Below are 23,531 nucleotides of genomic sequence, written 5' to 3'. Positions count from 1 at the left end.
CTCCACTCTGCAATCCCTCTGATTTTGAGCACATGGTCACAGATCCCATGCTACTGAGGTCTTTCCTGCAAGCTCAGTTCCTGTCTTAGGTCTCCTGCCATGACCAGCCCCAGTCTACCTTTCCAGGTTCATCTTCCCTCCTTTTTTTTACCCACAGAATGCTCTGATAAAACCAAGGCACCAGTTCCTCTTACACACAATCGCTGTCATGATTCTATTCATATGTATCTATACCTCAGACTCATACTAATCCCTGAAAGTATAACGTAATGTCTTCTTCATCCCCATCTGAAATGTTCAAATTCTGCTAAACCCCAAGACTGTAGGCCCACCTATGAAACTCCTCTCAGGAAGTCACCAACCCTTCCAGAGAGGGCTGCTTTCTGCTCAGAAATTCCAAAGCATTAAACAAGCCCATTCTTTTTTTTTTGCCTCATGTATGCCCTTGGATCATCATAGAGTATTAGCTTCCTTGGGTTACCATAACAAACCACCAATTGGTGACTTAAAAAACTATAGACTAGAAAGAACTTTATTCTCCTGAGACCAGAATCAGAACCCTAAGTTTCACCAGGGCCTCCCCTTCCTCGCAGTGTTGGTGCTGCCAGCAGTCCCTGCCCACACACACCTCATTCCAATCTCTGCTTCTGTAGTCATATGGCTTTTCCCACATATTTGTCTCTTCTCCGTTTTGCATAAGGACAGAAGTCAGGTTGATGTTAGTCCAGTATGACCACATTTCAACTTAGTTATGTCTGCAATGGCCCTATTTACAATTAAGATCTACATAGTTTGATGGCAAGGGCTAGGACATCAACAAATATTTTTTGAGAAACATAATTCAACCTGCGCCCATCTGCATATATGACAGATCACCCTCATCGATAGTGAGCTCCCTGAAGGCAGTTATTCTAGCTCTTTCTATTTTCCTTCTACTCTATGTTCCCTCTCCTCCCCACACCCAATCTCCCCATAGGACCTACTTCAGAAAAAGAACTAGTTTACAAGAACTAGTTTCATGAATAAAAACTAAAGGCCTAAGGCAGAATGTAACTAAGTGCTAGTTACCTTAACAAGCAACAAAAGACTAAATTGTGAGATGTGGTCTACACACATGAGAGAAGTAGGAGGTGGGAAAGGTAGATCTATGCAGATGAAAGGTACAGGAAGCCTCCCAGAATCACCAGACTTCCAATGAACAGGAACAGGGAGAGTAGAGCATGTAAATTTCCAAGTAGGGAAGCAGTATGAGCAAACATTGTGAAAAATAATGAAAAAAAAAAATCTATGTTACAAGAACCAGAGCCCTGGATTTGAATGGAAGATGGATAAAGAGCAGAAACAGGACACATTATGGATTGCTTGTTCTTCTTATTAGATCAATGATCATTATTTGGTCTCTTTTCTGTTTCCCCTGCTTGTTGATTATTCCCTAACTGACTTCTAAATTCTGTTTCTGAGAGAAGATAATTGAGTTGGCAGTGAAATGTGCCTGTAGACCCCTGGACTTCATTCTACTGACACTAATCATCTGTCTATGCAGCAGGGACAGCTAGAGGAAGGATAAAGACCACAAGGGTTGGTTCCTGTAATGCCTCCAATACTTACTATATTAAAAGGCTCAATCAATGTATCTTGAATGATGAATGGCAATTCTAAGAATGTATTATGTGTGTGTGTGTGTGTGTGTGTGCGCGTACATGTGTGCAAGTGTATCAGGGGTTATTCCATTCTATTAACTAAAGCTTCCTGATCACTGGAAAATAACCATTCAATTATTACCTGGCGTTCCTAAACAGTATCAATTACTTATGTGATTCTATTCTTTGTTACAAGTCACGATCTTTTTTATATTATTAATCTCTTAGATACGACCTTTGCTTACATGTTTTATATTCAGTTGACTATAGCACTTTGCTTGATCAACATTAATACACCAATGATACTAATGCAGAACTCGCTTATATTTATATTCAAAGCAGATGATGAATTTGAAAATAGTGACCTTAACAAATTAATTCCTAAAGGGTAGTGCAAAACAGATCAGAAAAGTCTAAAAGCTAAATGGAAAATATGTGATATATTTTCAGTTTCTCCCCAAATTTACTCTAGCATACACACACTTAAAGTGCATTAAACAAGCAATACAGGGGGCCTCCCTGGTGGCACAGGGGTTAAAGACAGCACTATCAAGCTATCGCCAGCCACTGCAGCAGAGTTCCATCTCTAGCCAGCCAGGGAGCTGACCCACACTGCACAGCAGACCTCTCCTGTCTCACCCACTGCTCCCTTCAGTAGTGTATTTCAGTAGATCTGCCTGTTCTACTCCCCACTCTCTCTCTGGTGAATCTTTTCACCTCCCCAGCATCTATGGTCTACAGCCCAGTTTTTGTATGTATAAATAAATAAATCTTAAAAAAAAACAAGCATTATATACAGTGTGTGATTTTTTGCTGAGTGGTAAGTTTTTCTAAGGAAAAACTCACATTGACAGTGAGTCTATGTAGGCTTGAAATAGCATCAGGCTTTATTCTCTTCCTTGTGAGGATTATTAAATTTTTAACCTGTGATTCAGATGAAATATTAAATCCCTCTCAAGGAAAAAAATTCTCCGTAACTTTCTCAGGTTCCATAATACGTGATACGTACATTTTGATGACTTCTCTAGTACTATTGCCTTCGTTATATACAGAAACTTAAGAAAATCAAAAGTAATATCCTGACTGATAGACTCACCATCATTATCATCATAGCAAACGTTTGTTGAGTATTTCCCAACAAGGAGGCAGAGTTTTCAGCACTCATTTAGGCAAAGCATTAAGTTCTCTAATTCAATCATCATCATAATGCTGTGAGCTAAAAATGATGATTACTATCATTTTACTCAGGAAGGAAGTGAACTATTAGATGATAAATAACCTGCCAAGGTCATACATCTAGTAATTCGAAGAATAAGAATTTCATTCAGTTCTGGCCAGCTGTAGAAGATACGTGCAATTCACTACATTATTTTGTACTCGTTTTTGAAGAGAAAAAGGTAAGCTACACACAAAAATATCAGTTGAAAAAAATCAGAAAGCACTCTTCTGGGTTATTTATGGGCTAAATACACATTCTATATATTCTATATGGGTGTATGTGTATATGTATATACATATGCATATATAAATATATTCTGTGTGTGTGTGCATTTCAATGTGGTGCTCATGACCACCACTATGAGTCACTGGACTCAGAAATTATTTAAGATTCAGAAGAAATTGGGGGCCTTCCTGGTGGCTTAGGGTTCAAGACAGTGCTATCAAGCTATTGCCAGCCACTGAAGCACAAGTTCAATCCCCGGCTGGACAAGGAGCAATCCACATGGCACAGCAGAACCTCTCCTGTCTCGCCCACTGCTCCCCTCAGCAGTGTACTTCAGTAGATCTGCCTGTCTGTTCCCCATTCTATCTGGTGAATCCTCTCACTCCCCACACCTCTGGCTTGTACTCCAGTTCCTGTATGCATAAATAAATAAATCTTTTTTAAAAAAGATTCAGAAGAAATTGACATGATGACATGAAATGACATTGCCTTTGTAGTCAGCATAGTTGATGTATTATCACATAAATATTTACATATGTTAATATTAATCATCAATGCTATTCCTGTTTACCTGGATTTTGAATATGTACTTTTGACAAAATGGTAACACATTCTTAACCCATATTTGTTTGATCGCTTCTAAAATATCTTCAGTAACTACTGCTCATGTGATCTTCTCCATGTAAGAGAGAGAGAATGAAACAGACTTTATTGTCATATTTATTATTCAATTATCATCATATCCCAGTAAAATTGGCATCCGTGTCCGGTCCATAAATACTGTGAAGCAGGAGCCAGACAACTTCAGGCACTGTTCCATCCACCTGCCCCCATGTGGACAGGTCTTCAGAGCATCTTTCCATTCATTCAAAACCCATTTGTAGCATCATTCTTCACACCAAGTTGTCCAACGTAAGATATCTTAAGTTGTCTCCCTTTCTAGAAAACTTGGTTTCCAACTTAGACTTAAATACTTCATGTAGACAATGCACAAGAAAGTTTGAAACAATCTGTAGGCATGAACAAGGTCTGTCTGTGATAAGACTAAAAAGATTTTCTGATATTCTTAAAATTGCAACAGCTAGCCTTGTTTGAAATATGCAGGGTGTCACCAAAACACCTGTATTTGAGAGAGAAAAGTATTCTCTCTGGTTGATAGCAGATAACATCTAGTCTTCAGGATGAGTACAAGGACCTGCGAATTATGACGACTGAACCAAATCCAATCTGTCACTTGATTTTTTTAAATAAAGTTTTATTGAGACACAGCACACAAAGTCATCTATGTCAGTCAATCACTGTTTCTCTGACACAATAGCAGAACTGAGCCCTGGCATAGATCACATGGCAGGCAAACTCTAAAACATTTACAACCTGGTCTTAAAAAAAATAAGTTTGCCAAACCCTGGTCGAAATCATCAGTCAAGTTCTTCCCAAAATACCATCCCACTATTCATGGACTTTCTTTGCAATTGCTCCCTGGATAGGTTACTTGGAAACTCTGATGGAACCCCTGTATAGGGAGAACAGGTAACATTATCCTTGGCACCAATTGGGATTCAGGCTTAATATCACTAGGAGACTTAAATTTGTTAAAATTAAACAATTACATTAAGGTCTTTGGTAAGGACAAAGTCCTTGAATGGCATAAGCTCAAAGAACTATTTCACATAGATAGATTGATTTGTGTGGTTGAAAGTCCATAGAGCCACCCAATAAATAAATTATGCCCCTTGATACCTCTGAGACCCCTGACTTCACCTCGTCAGGAACTGAAAATAAGTACTGCACTCCTAGTCCCTACCAGGATCCTGTTTTAGAATTTCTACATTCCTTCCCCTTAGAATATGTAGTTCAAGGTGTGTTCATATACTCAAACTGTGATTATCTGATTAATCTTTGTCTCTAATACATTATGACCTCTATGAGATTTGTCCATATTGACCTTGTTCAGTTCTTGCTCCCTAACATATTCCAAGAGCTTACTATAGTTTGGGGTACAGAGTAGATCCTCATGAAACATCTTTTGACCTTATTGATATTTATCTAGCAACAACTGTCCACTGCCGCTTCCAAGTACAACACTACATTACTTATTTCTTTGTGTCCTCTGCAGAGCCCAGCAATGGAGCTCCTGTTTTCAAGGATTCTATGGTTCTTCTTTGATAAAATAAAAGTCCAACCTAGTTTGATCTAACAACAGCCAACTAGAGCAACCCTCTCTGGTACTCACTTTATAGATGATGATGTCACCCAGCAGCTCAAAGAAACTTGGTGACAGCTGTTATTTCACACGAGTGATAATAGTTTCATCTCCTTTGCTTCTAAAATGAAAGGCCAATGGACTGTTAAAATGACATGAACAAACCACCATTAGACCACAGTGTCTTCCTTGTAATCACTTCTGCTATATTCCAACAGCTTGTTGGCTTTGCCTTTCTGAGTGTGCTCTTTGCAGACATTGGGATTAGCTGAAAGAATTGTAGCAGCACCCTTAAAATAATGTCCTTCATAATAATTGGTCATAGGTGAGGCCTCCATAAGGGAGATGAGAATTAATGCTTATAGCAGCAGCAGTAAGGAAGAAGGTATAGAAATGATGTCTGTGTTTATTGAGATATAACTGGCTCCACAAAGGAAGAATCCTATAACAAATGGACATGGGAAAGCTGCAAAGAACTGGTCCACCTTGAAAAAGGACTAAGTATGCAACCTTTGCAAAGATCAAAAATAAAAATCCTACTATTACAAAAATATGAAGTAACTGGAATTGGAGGTTGCTCCTGCTTACCAATATCTGGGTTCTTCCACCTTTCCTCAACCCCATGTCATCTGACAGGATCCCGTGGTCAGCTTCATTCAATGAATATATGTGTGGTCATGTGTGTCAGTCACCTACAGGCCAAGACAGAGCACAGTTCCCTTGCAAACTCCCTGCTGTCCCATCTCCTAAGATCATGAATCACATACTATCCCAATAGCAAGCCACGTGGTGGCAGTGGCATGGATCACTTGGTTACCACATGGAAGCCATTGGCAGGGGAAATTCTTTCAGGGTCCAGTATGGACAATTTTTTATATCTTTTCCAAGTTAAGGCACAATAGGTGGTCATTCATTTGTTACCATATGTAACATTCATTTGTTACCTAATGTACCACATGTCTCCTCAACTGCACCACAGAATTAAGTATTCTCAGAAGAACAGTATCTCACACAAAAAGTATAATAGGGAAGTGCTTTGAGAACATGATGCCATCTAAAATAGTTTTCCAGGGCCTCCCTAGTGGCACAGCGGTTGAGCACTGGGCTGCGAAGCTGCCTGCAACCACTGCAGCGCAGGTTCGATCCCTGGCCGCTACCGGCGAGGGTCCCACGTGGCGCGCAGACCTCTCCTGCAGCACCCGCTGCTCCCCTCAGCAGTGTATTTCTGTCATTCTGCCTGTTCTGCACCCTGCTCTGGCTCTGGTGAATTCTCTCACCCTCCCGCGCTTCTGACTGTACCCAGTACTTATATAAATAAATCCTTAAAAAAAAAAAAGTGTAAGTTCATTTCTCCTTAAAATAAATAGATAGATAGATAGATAGATAAATAAATAAATAAATAAATAAAATAGTTTTCCAGGAAGCAAGCCTGTATGTAGTATTTTGAGATTCCTTAGCAAGCAAATATAGTCCAAGATGCAAGCGAGATAGAGGGAGAGTTCAGAGTCTATGCTTAAGTGGAAGTGATGAACCAGAAACCACATGGGAGAACATGAGTTCTCACTGCTTCTGCCTTCCCTCCCTATGGCCCCAATGCTGCCACATAAACATCTCCTTCTCCACAGCCTACCTAGCAAGTAATCATTGGGTGTGCCTTGAGGGTACCACATGGTATGAAAAGTTTCGACTTGTATTCCACCTCTCTTCCCTGACCTGATCACCCACATGTGAGCTCTCTTCTCCATCAGAGCATCACTGTCTGCCTCAGTCTCTTGGTATTGACTTCACAATGCCCTGTATTGACAGCTATCCATTTGCTTCTGCAGACAAAATGCCACGGCTTCCAAATCTCCCAATACTTAGGTCACCATGCTTGGAAGCACAGAGCCCTGAGCCTTGGCCATAACTGATTGAATCGTGTGATAGTCAAAGTAGCAAGCCACAGAACAAAATGGCCATGTGGTGACCTGGAGCCCACCCAGAATCTCAGACCTTGTCACTTGCAAAGCTCAAAATGAGAAAGACAGCCTGGCCAGTGGTAGCTATGGAAGAAGCTATGGCAACTGAAATAAAGATCAGAGATGGGCATTGCAAAGCCTTCTGAAAAATCTAGCCAGTGGGATGGCTGAGAATGTTCTGAGCCAAACAGTGAGCTTGCATGTTGGCCAACTTGAATGAGACTCCAGTCTCCACGACTCATCTCCAAGACAGTGGCATGGATGATCACTTCCCCCAAGGCAACCTGAGTCCATCTCTTCCCTGAAGGAGTTCAGTCAACACTCATCAAATTTGCATTCCAGGTTGTTCAAGAAGAGTGACAGGCTGCTAGACCTCAACAGTGCTACGGTGACATCTTGTCCGCAGTGCATACACAGCCCTCCATTCAGAAACACTTACTGAGATACTTACTCCACCTCAGCTGCAGACAGCATTTAATAATAAGTCAGGAAAGTTCCTGGTCTCTTGGAATTCATACCTGAATTCCAATTTTAATTCAAATATGTGATAGGTTGGGCGAGATAAACATTAAGAAAGGTAATTTGCAACCTGGTGACACTTATTTTTCTTTAAATTTTTCCATTGTATCATTTTTTACTGAGACAGTGTGGGTTTACAGCACTGATTATGTAGAGGAATAAGTTTCCACCCTTTCAGAAGTATGTCACCACGCCACAACCACCACCAAAGTCCCTACAGTCCTCCACCACAGTCCATTGGACCTTGGGGACAGTTGTAACATGGCAGGCAAGACAAATGACTCCAGAATCATCCACACCATATAGAGTAGAAATCTTCCTTCTTTAAGAACTACCATTTAGTGAGCTCCTACTGCGTGCCAGGCACATCACAGGGTGCTTCCACGTGTTATCAAATTCCATCCTCCCCAGAGAGCTGTCAGCATGTCCAATGCACAGGTGAGAAAATGGGAACCCAGGAGTTTAAATAATCTACCCAAAGTCTCACAGTGTTAACTCACACTCTGCTCTTCGCCAGCTCTTTCTTTTTCTAAGTTTGTGCTCTTTCCTCTGTGCTACATTTAGGGAAAAAAAGATGAGCCTTTTAGTCAGGGAACAGGGCAGTGATAGTGGGGAGAACAAGCACTGGGCTGCACCCTATTTTCACTATGCAATCCACAGGAATCTGACAAAGGTTATTTCTAGAGTGAGTTTCTCATAGAGCAAGGAAAGAAAAGTAATTACTAGCTGATTCTACCACTATCTTTTTATTTTGGCATGGCAAGAAATGAAAAGGCAAGATTACACTGAATATCAGGTTTTAAAACAATTAAAAATATTTACAGGGCACTAACCTCCCATTTATTTCTATCAATAGAAATAGGTCCAAATGTTTGCCACCAAAGTCCCTACATACTGTTCCGAAAACCAATTTCCAACATTGTTGGAAAAGGATAACAAATCTATGTAACCTGCTTATTCTATAATTGAAGTTATAAAATGTATCAGGTTTACATGCTCTGATAATGTTGAAAAAGTTAAGCATTGAAAAATTGCTTTAGTTATTATTTCTTCAAAGCAGAAAATAGTTATTATCCTATTTCAGAGGCCATGGCTGGCCATTAGAAATAATTCTGTTGCATGATATTTAAACATTTTAAGAATAACAATTAATAACCAGAATATCATTTCATGTTTCTACTGTCTTAAATATGAGCTTATTTTAGGACTCAGAGTCCTACATCACCATACAACAACAAAGATAAAACATCACCCACATTTAGTCAGCTATAAAATTCAATTATTTGGCAATAAAAAGGAATGAAGCATTGATCTAGGCTAAGACATGAATGAATCTTGAAAACATACTATGTAAAAGAAGGCAGACATACAGGTTACATATTGTAAGATTCTACTAATATGAAATGTTCAAACTGGTAAATCCATAGAGACAGCGAACAGATTCATTTTTGTGAGGGGTTGTGGGGTAAGTAGGTGGAAATTGAATGACAGGTAATGGTACTAGGTTTCTTTCTTGCAGCAATGAAAATATTCTGCAATTCAATGAGATGATGGTTGTGCAACTCTGTAGTTATACTGAAGTCCATTCACTTACAGTGCATGAGGATTACACACCGATTAAGCAATTGTAATAAAAATCCTCACTGACAGTGGTCAGGCAGCCTTTTTTCTCACCCTGCTGCTGAAAGCAAACACATTCCTCCTGAGACTGCCAAGCTGCCATCATACCAACCTCTGCACATGTCACTGCTGCTATCCCCAGTGCTACCTCTCCTGCTACCTCCAACCCAGCACAGGTTGCCAAGACCTGCCTTAAGGTTCACCTGCATTCTGCAGAGACCCATTCTGCAGGATGCCTTCCCTGACTTTCCAGAATAATCACCTCAGAGCATGTGCACATATATGCTTATTTAGGCTTTAAACAAGCATATAATGTGTTTCTACTCTTGCTTCTTTATACAGCTGGTAGCACAGCACCTGGCATATACCATAAGCTCAGTACACATTTTAGAAATGAATGCTTGGTCAAACACTTTTTATCATAAAAGCCTTCCTTCTCCCCCATGTGTTTACCTATAAGCAAAATATAATTAGAATTTCTCTTAAAAACATGCAAATAAACTGTTTATTTGTGGAAGTACTAATGGAACCATGGGTATTAACTAAACATTAAACATTTTTTCTTTATTTTCAGTGATTTCTTCCAGAAGATAAATGTCCTCAAGGAAAATAACCAACAGAATTGCTAGCACAATCTGTGACTGATGGAAGAAACGCCTTTCTTTATATGAACAACGTTTGCTTTGTTTTCTGTGTAAGTCTGCCTTTTGCTTTGTTCCAGGCATCATCACTCAGCAAATGTCTCAAGGGAGAGGGAGAGCATATGGTCAGGGACTAGTTCAAATATGACCTTATCAACCTCCTTCTAAATGCGAGCTAAATACAACCTCCTTTAAGTTTCCATTACTTCCACAATGAAATGAAAATAATAATACCAAACTCTGTGAGATTGTTCTGAGGACTAAATGAGATGCATCTATCAAGTTAGCATAGTGCCTGATCGATACATCCTACTGATGAAGATAAGGATTCACTCTATCAGGAAGTCAGCAGGCCTTCTTTGGAGGAGGAGAGGGCAGTCAAGGACACCATTATAAATAATCACAATGCAAGACAGAAAACAATCTCATTATTAAATTCAATAGGAATTTCCCCTACTGATGACCCTTGCAAAACTTCTCCAACATCAACATTTCAATGTTTTCTATTACAAGTAGCATTGTTTGTAATAGATTTAAAACAGCATTAACAACTAGAATATCCATTAAGACAGGATCTGTGATTTCATCATTGTGAGCCCATAGGATGGGTAGAATGTGGTTGATAAAAAGATGAAGCAGGCTGTTGAAACACCTAGGGATGGGGCAGCAGAGACCACATAATTTTCCCAAGAGTTTCTCTGAATTTTAACTGCATGCTTTCATTTACGAATAATTCAAAGACTTGTTATCTTTTTTTTTTTTCCAATGGAGGATATCTGGCAGGAAGGGAAATACATAACGTCCACAAAGAACCTTGAGGACGCCTATCTTCAAGGCATCCAGTTTCATCTTCAGGAAGGACAAAGGCGCAATAGCATCCCTTCTTTACACTTCAAAGTCGTCCAATAAACACATCCATATTTAAAAGAGGATGGGCCTCCCTGGTGGTGCAAGGAGTTAAGTACAGCACTGTGAAGCTATCTGCAGCCTCTGCAGCACACGTTCGATCCCTGGCCAGGGAGCTAGCCACATGGCGCAGCAGACCTGTCCTGTCTCACCAGCTGCTTGCCTTAGCAATGTATTTCAGTCAGTCTGCCTGTTCTGTTCCCCACTCTGTCTCTGGTGAATCCTCTAGCCTGTACCCCAGTCTTATTATGCATAAATCTTTAGAAAAAATAAACAAAAGGACTCTCTTGTGTTTATGAAAATATATAAAATAGGCACAGAGAGGTCACCTCTAATTGGAAGAATCAGAGAGTGCCTCATAGTGGATTTGGAATGGAGATGGGGCATTCAAAAGGGGAACTTCTGGGCAACCTGAGGAAAGTGCAGACTCAATGCTGGGAGGTGGGCATGCACAGAGAGAGGGTGCAGCCTCTGGAGGCATCAGGGATGGCCCCGAGGCAGCACCAACAAGAGTCAGCACTGGAGACTGAAGTGTTAAGCTGATCATGCAGGATGTTAAGTGTCAGGTCTAAGCATATGGACTTTGTCTGATAGACTGTGGGATGGGATGGAAGGTTTGTGAAGATAGGAATAACGTGATCAGCACTGCCCATTAGGGGTGGTGTGTGTAGAGTAAGCAGTGAGGACTAGAGGGAGTGCAGAATAGCAGACTTGTCCTTTTCTCTCTTGCATTTTTACAACCATCCTGTATATACAATTTCAGTTTTACTTCTTTCTACATTGCAGCTTTCATATGAAAGACGTCTCACACACATACTATCATACACACTCTCTCTCTCTCACACATACACACACACACACACACAGAGAGAGAGAGAAGTCACACCATGAGCAAGGGATTCCTTTGCAAAATGTGTCAGATGTTGCACACATCCAGAAATTACTGATCTCCATTCAATCATCAAATTCTTGGCAGATATCATTTCTCAATGAAATGTTATTTTACCTGTTAAATGAAAGGGAGCTCAAACATTAAAACAGTTCCCTAGGAAGTGCATTTTAAATGAAGCTTTTTTTTTTCTTTTTTTTAAGTCTTTGGGGAAAAAAAATCAAAATTTAGACAGACACATACAGGGAAAGCTCAAATTAATATGTGGATTCTGTCAGCATTCAAGATTATGGGTCCAAGCCTGGAAGTAACTGCGATTAGGGTGATTTACTGCTCCCTGTCTTTTATTTCAACAATGTTGGAAGAAATCACAAAATAAATGTCACAGGTGAAGTTTTCATCATCCTTTCAACGTGAAATATGCAAGTATTATAACTTCTGTGGTTTGTCTTAAAGATCAGTTTATTATAAGAGGAGTGAACACTGATTTTCATTAAATATGTCAAACGAGATTGAGCCAGGGAGCGCAGGTGATGGATTCACATGTAGTGAGTTTGTCTTTAGTGACAGCTTCCGTGTCTATTTGTGGACATTGCGTTCCCCTCTCTGAGAGAAATTTTCCATATAGAAGACAATAAAACTTTTGAATTATTGATAAATGAAATTATATGGCTAGAATTCATGGAAATTCTTGGAAAAAGTATGTGGCATCAATGACTAATATTTAAATTTCGGAATTATCTATTATCAGCTGAGAAATTGCCATCACTGCTTTGGTGAGGAAATAAAGTAAACATCTGTGTGTGGGTGCTGATGTGGGTCCATAAGCAGGAACTGGTGGGAGATGTGAAATTACACATATCCCAACCTCTCAGAGGCAACAGTGTTTTAAAATCTTTGTTTCCCAAAACCTATCTTTTTTTTTTTTTTTTTTTTTTTAATAATAAATTTTATTGTTGTATTCCCCATACAATTGCAGCCCCCCATTCTGACCCCAATCCCTCCCCTCCCGCCCCACCCCCCTAAAAGTGTCTCTGGTTCATAGTTTTTTGTTGATTTTGATTTTCACTTTCTTATAGTTATTCGTTTTCCTGGTCCCTTATTTAAGTTTTCTAGATTCCTGCTATGAGTGAGACCATCCGGTATTTTTCTTTTTCTTTTTGGCTTATTTCGCTGAGCATGATCCCTTCCAGCGCCATCCATGTTGCTGCAAATTGCATGTGTTTATCTTTTTTGAATGCTGAGTAATATTCCATGGTATATATGGACCACATCTTCTTGATCCAGTCATCTATTTTTGGGCATTTGGGTTGTTTCCAAAGCTTAGCTATTGTAAACCAAAACCTATCTTTGAGTTCACTTATTTGTCTCCAAAATAGATTTTGCTTATTTCATGAGATAGGTTCTAGGTTGAAATTTTGCTAAGTTAATTATAAAATCATGACGGCATTATGTATTGAAAATAAGAGAAATTACAACTTTAACATATTTCATTGTAGAGTCTCTTTTGAGGGGTATCAAGTTCTCTTGATACGTTCATCAATCCTTGTGGAAGTCCAACATTGCCATTTTTAAAAAACCTTATGTGATTTAATATTTGATAAAGTCTGACATACCTTGTAAAACAATCAATTTCAACAGTTCCTTGTCATCTCTTACTGTTTATTTCTTCCAGTCAAATCCTTTCCTAAATTGTTATCTGAAATAACTTAAAACCTACAGAAAATTTGCAAGACTAGTACAAAGAACTCCTGCAGACCTTTATCTGATTCACTTTCGTTTTATATATGTCACATCTGTCTAATCACCTACATGTATTGTTTTTTTTTAATTTGAGAAGATGTTTTATTATTTATAGTTTTGCTTAATAAGAGATTGCACCATCATATTCTTAGCATTTCAATTTTGTCATTCTAAGAACAAGGCAATTCTCATACATAATCAAATTTATCAACTTCAAGAAATTTCATAAATAGAATTTTAAATTAATATTCACTCTGAGGTCAATCTTGTCCCAATCCAATTTGTTCAAATTGTTCCACTCATTCTGTTTATAGCATTTCCCTCTTACAGAGGTTCTAGTTCAAGGTCAAGATATCTGTGTCTTTAGTCTCTTTAATGTAGGACAGTTTTTCAACCTTTCTTTGGCTTTCATGATATTAACACTTGACAAATAAAAGTCAATTATTTTCTATTCTGTTTTGCATTTTATTTTTGGAGATGGTTCCTTATGAGAAAAATTCAGGTTATGCATCTCAAGTGATTAATCCCGTGTTTTCTTCTGATTACCATATCTGAAGGCATCTGATGTCCACCTGCCTTTAGTGGGTAAGGCTAATTGCGGTGCCTGTTGAAATACTGGCCAATTTCTCTATGGGCTGTTCAGTACTTCTGCCCTTACAGCAAAGAAGCTGTCAATGAGGTGACACTTTAATGCCATTATTCTGGATTCTGGCCAGAACCAACCTTCCTTTGTTCTAACATGGCAATTTTCAAGCCCCACACTCTCCCCCACACTTATTGGTTGGTACTCTAAGATAGTAAAGAATGTTCATATCATTGTTATTTATTTCATTATTAATATATCCATTTATTTTCAAAATGGACCCACCCATTAGAGATCTTATTTTGAGGTTAACTCTGCTGAAGAGTCATCAGGAGGAGGCCTTGGAGGGGATTCTTTTTTCTTTTTGATTATTATTTTTTAAAATTTTATATATTTTTACATCATTTTCATTTCTGTACAATGTATGCATTTTCATCTGGGTTATAGTCCCCATACAATTCCCACCCACCTTGTTTTGATCTTATTCCCTTCCCCCTCAGCCCCGTAGTATGTCTCCTGTTTATAGTTGCTTGTTAAGGGGATTCTTATACTGTGCCGATGTCTCCAAAAGTTTCTGAACATGCATTGTCTTGTTTTCTGGCACAAGATGTCCCAACTCTGGGGATGGACATTGCTTCACAGAGCCCCGGTTCTATGGAGTAGGGCATGGTATTTCATACCAAAATCTGGGTTCTGAAGGTTCATTACTACTGGTGTATTATTGCTTCTAATCCTGTTTAGCATGCAGGAAAAACATATATATGCATCATAATATATATATATGCATCATAATATATATATATGCATCATAATATATATAATGTAATATATATATATATATATATATATATATATATATATATATAAGCTCTCTTAAACCAGAGAGCTTTTAAGGCAGACATTTCACATATTTTCATCTCCCTTCTTTCAGTATACACCCTGATTCCAACATCACATAGTCCTTTACTCTGCTCTAGGAAACAAGTAAGTACTCAGTTATGTAACCTGAGATGAGGAGGTGGTTTATGCAGGGTGAGCTCTGCACTGGGAGTGGGATCTCTGGAACTTCTGTCCAGATGCTGAAAAGTTCTTTGCACATTTCCTATAAAATCTTGGACTGCAGTTATAGCCAGTTAAACATATGGCCCAGGGTGCTCAGATGGCAGGTCCAGTTCTCCAATAGCACAGAAACTAAGAGTCAGCAAGGGGTGTGTGTGTAGTGGGGGGAAGACATCTATACTAGATGGCAGGGATCTGTTGCTAGGAGGGAGCACAGAGATTTGGGGATTTGTAGCAAATAAGTACCATCATGGGCCCACCCCGCCATAAAGCATCACGGAAACTTCCCCGAGCCAAGGAAGACCAGGATACAAGTAACACTAATCAAGGACTCTATCATCAGTTCCAGGTGAGTAACTGGACTCCATCATTTGAGGAATTCTGCCTTGGAGATCAAAGGGACAGAGAGTCCCTACTTTCTGCTACCTGCATTTGGTCACCTTTAGTATGGCTACTCAGTATGTGGTCTATGCACCTTCATCATCACCAGGAGTTTTAGAGAAAAGTAAGATCTTATACCCACCCTACACCTTATGACCTGTGAAATGCATTTTAACAGGGCCCCACGTGATTCTTAAAATTGACAATGCAATGATCAAGGCCATACCTTCAAATCCTAATTCTGAGCACTATCTCAGGAAGAAAAATAGGGGAGAGGAGAATTGAGACTGAAAACATTCAGAGAAAAACTGAAACCTTTCCTGGCTGTTAGCTGAAGGAAACTACCAACTAAATGTCCAATCTAATTGAAAGCTTAGGCCATAGTTTAAAGAATTGGTTTGTGGGGGCTTCCCTGGTGGCACAAAGGGTTCAGTATAAGCACTATGACCAGCCTCTGCAGCATGTGTTCAGTCCTTGGCCAGGGAACAAACCCACTTGGCAAAGACCACTCCTGTCTCACCCGCTGCTCCCCTCAGCAGTATATTTCAGTAGAACTGCCTGTTCTGCTCCCTACTCTGTCTCTGGTGAATTCTGTCACCCCCCGCACCTCTGGCCTGCACCCCAGCTCTTGTATGTATAATAAAAAATAAATCTTTTTTTAAAAAAAAAGATCAGCGTGTGCTCACAGGTGGGTGTGTTCTTGCCCAGGTGGCATGTGAGCAAGGAAAGCACAAGCAGGTTTGGTTGTTAATATCAGAGCAGGGCAAGATTCTTCTAGTACTGAGTCTATGTTCACATCACTGAATTGACTGAGGAACCACACACCGGGACTGGATTTACTTCTTTATCTGCTGACTCAGGGTCAGAATGGTATGACATTGAAGCACTGAAGGAAACCACTCCTTCTCCTTTCTGCTTGCTGAAGCACACTTAAAAAAAAAAGAGACCAGTGGACATCAAATGTGGACTTTCTCACTTGAACAAGGTCTAGGTTCAAATTCTTGTTCCACTACAGCACTTACTTGATTTATGATGGGATTGCATCCCAATAAACTAAAATACTGTAAAAAAAATGCAATTAGTACCCCTAACCTTCAGAACATCACCATTTAGCCTTACCTTACTCAGAGCATTTACATTAGTCTACAGTTTGGCAAAATTATCTCATTTATTATACAAAGCTTATTTTAGAATGAAGTGCTGAATAGCTCAGGCACAGATGGAAATTTGATATACATGACAGGATATACATGATATGTATATACATATACATATACATACAGGATATACATGTATATGTATATACATATACATGACACAATATACATAGTACATTATAGTGTATCAGTCCTTTATCCTTTGAGAGACTGGCTGATGGGGAGCTGTCCAACATCATAAGAGCATTTATACTGGGTATCACTAGCACAGGAAAAAATCAGAGTTCAATTTTGGGAAGAAGGTTTCTACTGAACATGTTATCTCCTAAGTTGGGGATCATATGTTATTTGTGAGCTGTGTGACCTAAAGTTAAGTCACTTAGTTGTCTAAGCCACAGGTTCTTGATCTGTGGTGTGTGGATAATACAGATTCACAATTTACAACTCACAATTCTGCCATCAAAAGCTCTGAAAAGTAAAAGGTTTTTAAAAGCTACTTGGCAGCAAACCTGAGCTGACATGCAGGCACCTGGTGGTAAAATAACCTGCATTAGCCTGAGAAGATAGGAAGTCTTTGTCCCATCTGAGATGGTGATGTGTACATTTCACCTGTTTTGTTAGCATTAAAAAAATACATCTTCTGATGACAGTGTTACCCAAGACCTCCTGGGAATTGTACACTGTAATAAACTTTTGAAAATTAAAAAACAAATCTAAAATTTTTAACTAAATTAAAAATGTTCAAACCCTAAAACACATCTGGCATAAGGGATTTCAGTAAAATCTTACTTCCAAACTTGATAAGGGATCAAAGACTACAAAGCATTATATGAATTTCATATGTGAGATGCCTAGCCAATGTCTACAATAAAGTAGATGCCCAAATATATTAATTTCCCAAATCTCTTAATTTAAAAAAAACATCATGGTAAAATGCATAAAGTACATATTTTCTTATCAACAGTCTTTTAATGCCTCTCTCTCAGTTACACAGAGTAATCATGATTCTGTTTGGTAAAGAAATGAAACTGAGAATAAGGAAACTGTGTGAATGAGCTATAAACATAAAACAAACCATCACAATACATATCACTAACAGAGTTTTCTGGAAATAACAGTAATGAGCAGAACTTAAGAACATGAGCTTTGGCATCAGATTCTGATTCAATCCCTGGTTCTGCTTCTGAACAGCTGCATAGCAGTAAGATACTTAGATTAGTAAGTAAACTTCACTAGATCTGTTTTCTAAGCTATAAAATAGGTATTAAACATATACCTCCACCCCATAGCCATGCCAAATATTAAATGGAATGAAAGAAAGCATTTAGTGCAATGTTTGTCAAGTGACTGTGTGGTAATAGTAGTAACAGGTTAAAACCGAAGCTGTTTGTTACTACAGATTAAATTTAAAATCAGGGCCTACCCTGTGGCGCAGCGGTTGAGCGCTGGGTTGCGAAGCTGCGCGCAGCCTCTGCAGCACCGGTTCGATCCCCGGCTGCTCCCCGGCCACCGGAGGAGGGTCCCACATGGCGCGCAGACCTCTCCTGCCGCCCGCTGCTCCCCTCAGCAGTGTACTTTGGTCCTTCTGCCTGCTCTGCTCCCCGCTCTGGCTCTGGTGAATTCTCTCACCCTCCCGTGCTTCTGACTGTACCCAGTGCGTGTATAAACAAAACAAACAAACGAATAAATAAATAAATAAAAACATGCCTCTATTAAAAAAAAAAATTAAAAATAAATAAATAAATAAATTTAAAATCAATTATATACTGTAATCATTTAGATTCATTAGTCATTAACTGTCTGAAAAGCTACTTCAGTTTCACATTTGACTTTACATTGAGAAATATTTTATAAAATTAAATTTATACATTAATTGGGTTTTAACACTACCAACAGGTTGTAAGATCTGTTGAACATGTTTTGACATGCTAACAGCTATCAGGCATATTCTCACACTAAATTATCATTTTGTAAATATTTATCCTGTCAAAACCACAATATAATTACTGTATCAGACTTCCAGCTATAAAATCTTAACCTGAAGATTAAGATCCTAGGCAGTAAGTAAAGCATCTAATTGCTACTTTGTGTAAGTTCTCTACAACACCCCCAAAATTATGGTAAGTACCTTTATTCACTGCATCAAACTTGGGAAAAATTAAGAAGCCAATGATACACATTCGATTTTACACATTAGCACATTTTAATTAAATCTCTGAGCCTATAATAATGTGTGTGGGTCTAATTAACTAACTCATCAAGCTTCTAAGTGGACCAAAGAGTAAAATATTTGAACTTATGCAAAGCAAGATCATTAAAGAGGAAAATAGGCAAAAACTTGTTCAAGATAACATGGAAAGCTGGCCTTTTCATTCATACTGATTCCTGGCTTTCTGCAAATGCACATTCTTATTTATTAGAGAGCCTGAAGATGTTCATTTCAAAGGCAGTAGATTAACATGCCAGGCAGTTGTTAGCCTATGAAGAGACTGCAGGTGCAAAGTTCAAAAGATGTCAGAGCCACAGAGTGAACTGGGGGAATTCAAGAGAGCAATGACAGCCTAGTCCCAAGAAGCTGCTGTTTTTAAAGATCAGCAACCAAGAGCGGAGTCCAAAGACGCAAGTGGATGGTTGGAGGCAGCTATGTCAGTCATAACCTTCCTGTTCCTATATTTTAGTAGTCATTGTGCACCTATGGGTGCTGCGGACTGTGCTAGCAATTAATGTCCCTCCAGCCCAGGAGCAGGGAGAATGGGTACCATGCTGCAGAAGCCCAAGAACCCAAGAACTGTCATCCTCACAGACCTGAGGTCCCAAGACAACCACTGAACTCACTGACATGAGGAGTGCAGTTGAGTGGCAAGGAAATGAATGGAGCCAAGGGCCCAGGACCCCCAGTATAAAGGCATGTCTAAAGGCAGAGGTCAAGCCAGACAAGCACATCCAGCTGTGAGGATTGGAGGGGTGAGCAGCAGGGCAATTGATCAAGGCCTAACAACTTCTGAACTTTGTTGTCCAGAAGGAACAGGGTCATTTTTCCTGAGGAAAAAAAAAGCCTATAAATGTTTTATAGAGGGAGATGTATATGTTACCAGGGACACATCTTCCACTGTCTGCTGAACTGTCATGATCGGAAATGCTTCTTCCTTCTCTCCCATCATTGGTCAAATATCCAGTTCATAGACGAGTTTCAGACTGACTTCCTACTTACCTCCATTCCAATTTTCTTTTAAGCTCAGATAATTCTAAAGACAGATGAGGTATAATTTCCAAATTGTTAAAATAAACACGACTATCATCTAAATTTAGGGAGAAATATAATGAAGATTTTATCTAATTCATTAATGAGAGAAGTAGTAAGATAGTTGTGAAGGATCTGGGTATGTTCCCCGTAATGTTATGTTGAAATCCGAACCCCAAAAGTTCAGAATGGGACCTCACTTGGAAATAAGGTCTTTTAGGGGTATTCAGTTAAAGTGAAGTCTCCCTGGAGGAGGGCTGGTCTTAGTCCACTATGACTGCTGCCCTGGTAAAAGAATCAGACAGCACAGGGAAAGTGTCACATGACAGCAGAGGTTACAGGATGCAGCCACAAGTGAGACACACCAAAGACTAACAGTAACCTCAAAACCTGGGAAAAGTAATGAAAGCCCTCTTACAGCTTCCAAGGGAGCATGGCTCTGCCCACGCATTGATACTGGATTATAAGGGCATTATTTTGGACTCCAGAACTGAGACAACAAATTTGCGTTGTGCAAAGCCACTCAAGTTGTGATCATTTGCTATGGCAGCAGTAGATACCAACACACTGGGTACTGCTTGGTCAAAAAGCATTTGAGAAACTGAGAACTGATCAACAATTAGGAGAAAAGAATCTCAGAATAACACTGTTAAAGAGATGAAACCCATTTGTGTCCTAGAAAACAGTAGATTCATCAGCATGGGGGACAGGAACTAGCTCTCCTGGACAAATGTTACAAAGCAACATGCACTAAGCATGAGCCTTTGACAAGTCAAAAAAAAAAGTGCATTTCCTTACATAAGGAAAAAATAAAACCATGGGTGGGTATCCATGAATAAACCTTACAACAATCCCTACTGAATGAGAGACTATATGTACTGACATTGTAATGACCCTGAGTGATGGAGAGGTGGGCGTAAATGCAATAGAGCAAATTAAGGCATCAATTAAGAAGCAACAACTTGTTTAGGAAGACACTGATAAACAGCTGTGCAGAAATCCAAGGACCGATAAAAACCTGCCCGGATAGAGAGATCCCACCTAAATCAGAATTAACAGATAGCCCTGATCATAAGCCTCTGAAAAGTGGTATAAATATAGGCACTGAATATAAGTCAATTTCAGACACTATTCACTCCAAAACTGTGATGCTGAAACCTTCTCTAAGTTTGGGTGAGAGTCCTGCTGTGGGATTTTCACTCTAAGAAGGGGCTCTCCCCTCTCTGCTGATGGAGACTTGTCAAGAACTCTTCTGGCTGGGTGGAGCCCACTCTTCATTGTCAACCCCCCCAAACCCTGCAAAGAGCTTGGTATCTCTCCCCTTTTGTTGCCAATTTGATTATATGCTTAAATTGTTGTAATATGGCTCTCCCCAATGAATTTTGATTGTAGTTATATGCATCTGACTTGAGTCTTTTTTGTTTTGTTTTGTTGTGCTTTCTGCTCTTTTATTGTTGTGGATCTTACATCTAAGTTTTTAATCAATTTTGAATTAATTTTATATGTGGAGTTAGAGAGTGTTCCATCTTTGTTCTCTCAAAGTGAGTTAAATCCATGGGTAGATTTACATAAAAATATGGAACACTTCACGAATTTGTGTGTCATCCTTGCGCAGGGGCCAGGCTAATAAACTTCTTTGTATTGTTCCAATTTTAGTATAAGTGCTGCCAAAGAGAGCACTGACTTGAGTCACTGACATGAGTAAAACTTTTCTTGGTGGAACTTTTGAGATCCTGACCTGATATAACACTGGGCCCATTCAAAACAGCTACAAAGTTGGACCTCCCTGGTGGCATAAGGGGTCAAACACAGCACTGTCAAGCTGTCAGCAGCCTCTGCAGCATGAGTTCCATCCTCTGCCAGCCAAGGAACTAGCCACATGGTGCAGCAGACCTCTCCTGTCACACCTGTTGCTCCCCTCAGCAGTGTATTTCAGTAGATCTGCCTGTTCTGCTCCCCACTCTCTCTGGTGAATTCTCTCACCCCCAAACCTCTGGTCTGTACCCCAGTTCTTGTATGCATTGTATAAAAATAAATGAATCTTTAAAAAATAAAATAAACCTTTAAAAAAAAAACTGCTACAAAGTGACAATCACAGGAACATACCCATACATTGCCTCCTACTTGCTTCATTTCCAAGGTTTGTACACATTTTTCTTGACAAATCTATTACTCCATTTGACTAGCAAGCTATCCTGGCCACCCTACCTCCTCAATGACTATTTGCAAATTAGTGTGTCTCCTGACCACCACCCCAGAAGTCTTTTCTTGTCCAGATCCTGATAATGATCAAGCCCCTCCCATTTTAAGATAGCAGCTATTTAACAATTCTGTCCCACTATTCAGCCAGGCAGAAGGCTTAGTGAGATGCAGCTCATTTCAGAGGAAAACAAACAACAGAGCCCTGTGATGGAACCTGGAAAGAAGTTCATGCCTTCATTTTTCTTTGATGCACTAGAAAGTTGAAATGAAAACTTTCCCCCTCACCTCCCGGAAGGGCATGTTGATTGAGCCCACCATGCCTTCCAAGAAAGGAAACAGGTCCTACCTTGCCCTGGATTTATATTCAGGATTAAAAAGCCCATTTACAGCTGTTGTGAAGGAGGTAAATAGGCACATTCAACACGTTTACCACCCAGTGTGAGAAGGGAACTGACCACTGACCCAGCAGGATTGGAAGTAGGTGCTGGAGGACAGATGCAGGAGTCTGGAGGTCTCCTGCCCTGCAAGGGGTCAGCACTTGAGCTGAAGAATCTGCCACCCCCTCACCCCCAGTGACCTGTCCTCCACCTTGGGCACTGTCCCTTGGCATTGTTTTGAGTTTTAGCAATGTTTTAAATACCCTCTCAGTACTTTTTTTAAGGGCAGGCAGCAAAATGGGTACTTGGCTAGGGAAGTCTTAGAATAAGACTTTATTTTATTTTTTAAAGATTCATTTATTTTTATACAATGCATACAAGAATAAAGGCTACTGATCAACCACCATTAAACTATTTGAGTAGGCTCAAAAAATGGATTGTCACACCCCCACTGAATATCAGTCCTGAGAAACAAAGGCTGAGCACAAACCAAAGAGGAAATGACTTGATGAAAAAAACAAGGGAAAAGACAACTTGAGATTCCTCCAGGAGAAAGACCAAAAGGTCAAAAGATGAGAATTAGGACCCTAGACTCTTAGGGAAGGTGTTAGGGGTCCCCAAAACACACACATTTCTGGTGGTTGGACAGTGCAGTTGGACAGTGCAAGTGTGAAAACCCTTCAGCTGGAAGAATGCTCAATGACACCCTTGTACAATACATGTCTATTTTAAAGTTTAAAATAAAACAGCATCCATTTACATATCTTTTGCTTATCTTCCACCAATGCAGCCCAAATTGAAGGATGAAAATTTCACAATATATATTTATATTTCATCTCAGGGTGGTGAAAGTTAGGGTGAATGATTTCTCCCAACAGAACCAAATTTTTCTGGCACTCAGCTTTGGTACATGATTATATACAAGGTGTGGCTTGGCAAAGTGGTGCAGTTTCATTTCCTGGGAGGAT

The 23,531-nt window shown here is 39.5% G+C and overlaps 1 protein-coding gene and 1 non-coding gene across 4 annotated transcripts in view; both read right to left on the bottom strand.

Annotated features, from left to right (window-relative positions):
- SGCD (sarcoglycan delta) overlaps window positions 1-23,531 on the bottom strand; it is a 925,354-nt gene that overhangs the window by 615,811 nt on the left and 286,012 nt on the right. The gene's annotated exons all lie outside the window — the stretch shown is intronic.
- LOC119237416 (U6 spliceosomal RNA) lies at window positions 21,555-21,664 on the bottom strand. The gene has a single exon (XR_005123340.1). It is a non-coding gene; the product is annotated as a U6 spliceosomal RNA (small nuclear RNA).

The sequence above is a fragment of the Talpa occidentalis genome, unplaced genomic scaffold (genome assembly GCF_014898055.3).
Source record: "Talpa occidentalis isolate TD23 unplaced genomic scaffold, MPIMG_talOcc4v2.1 talOcc4.9, whole genome shotgun sequence".
Lineage (NCBI taxonomy): Eukaryota > Metazoa > Chordata > Mammalia > Eulipotyphla > Talpidae > Talpa > Talpa occidentalis.
The sequence above is the reverse complement of the archived record's forward strand: the minus strand, read 5'-3'. Positions and strand labels throughout refer to the sequence as shown.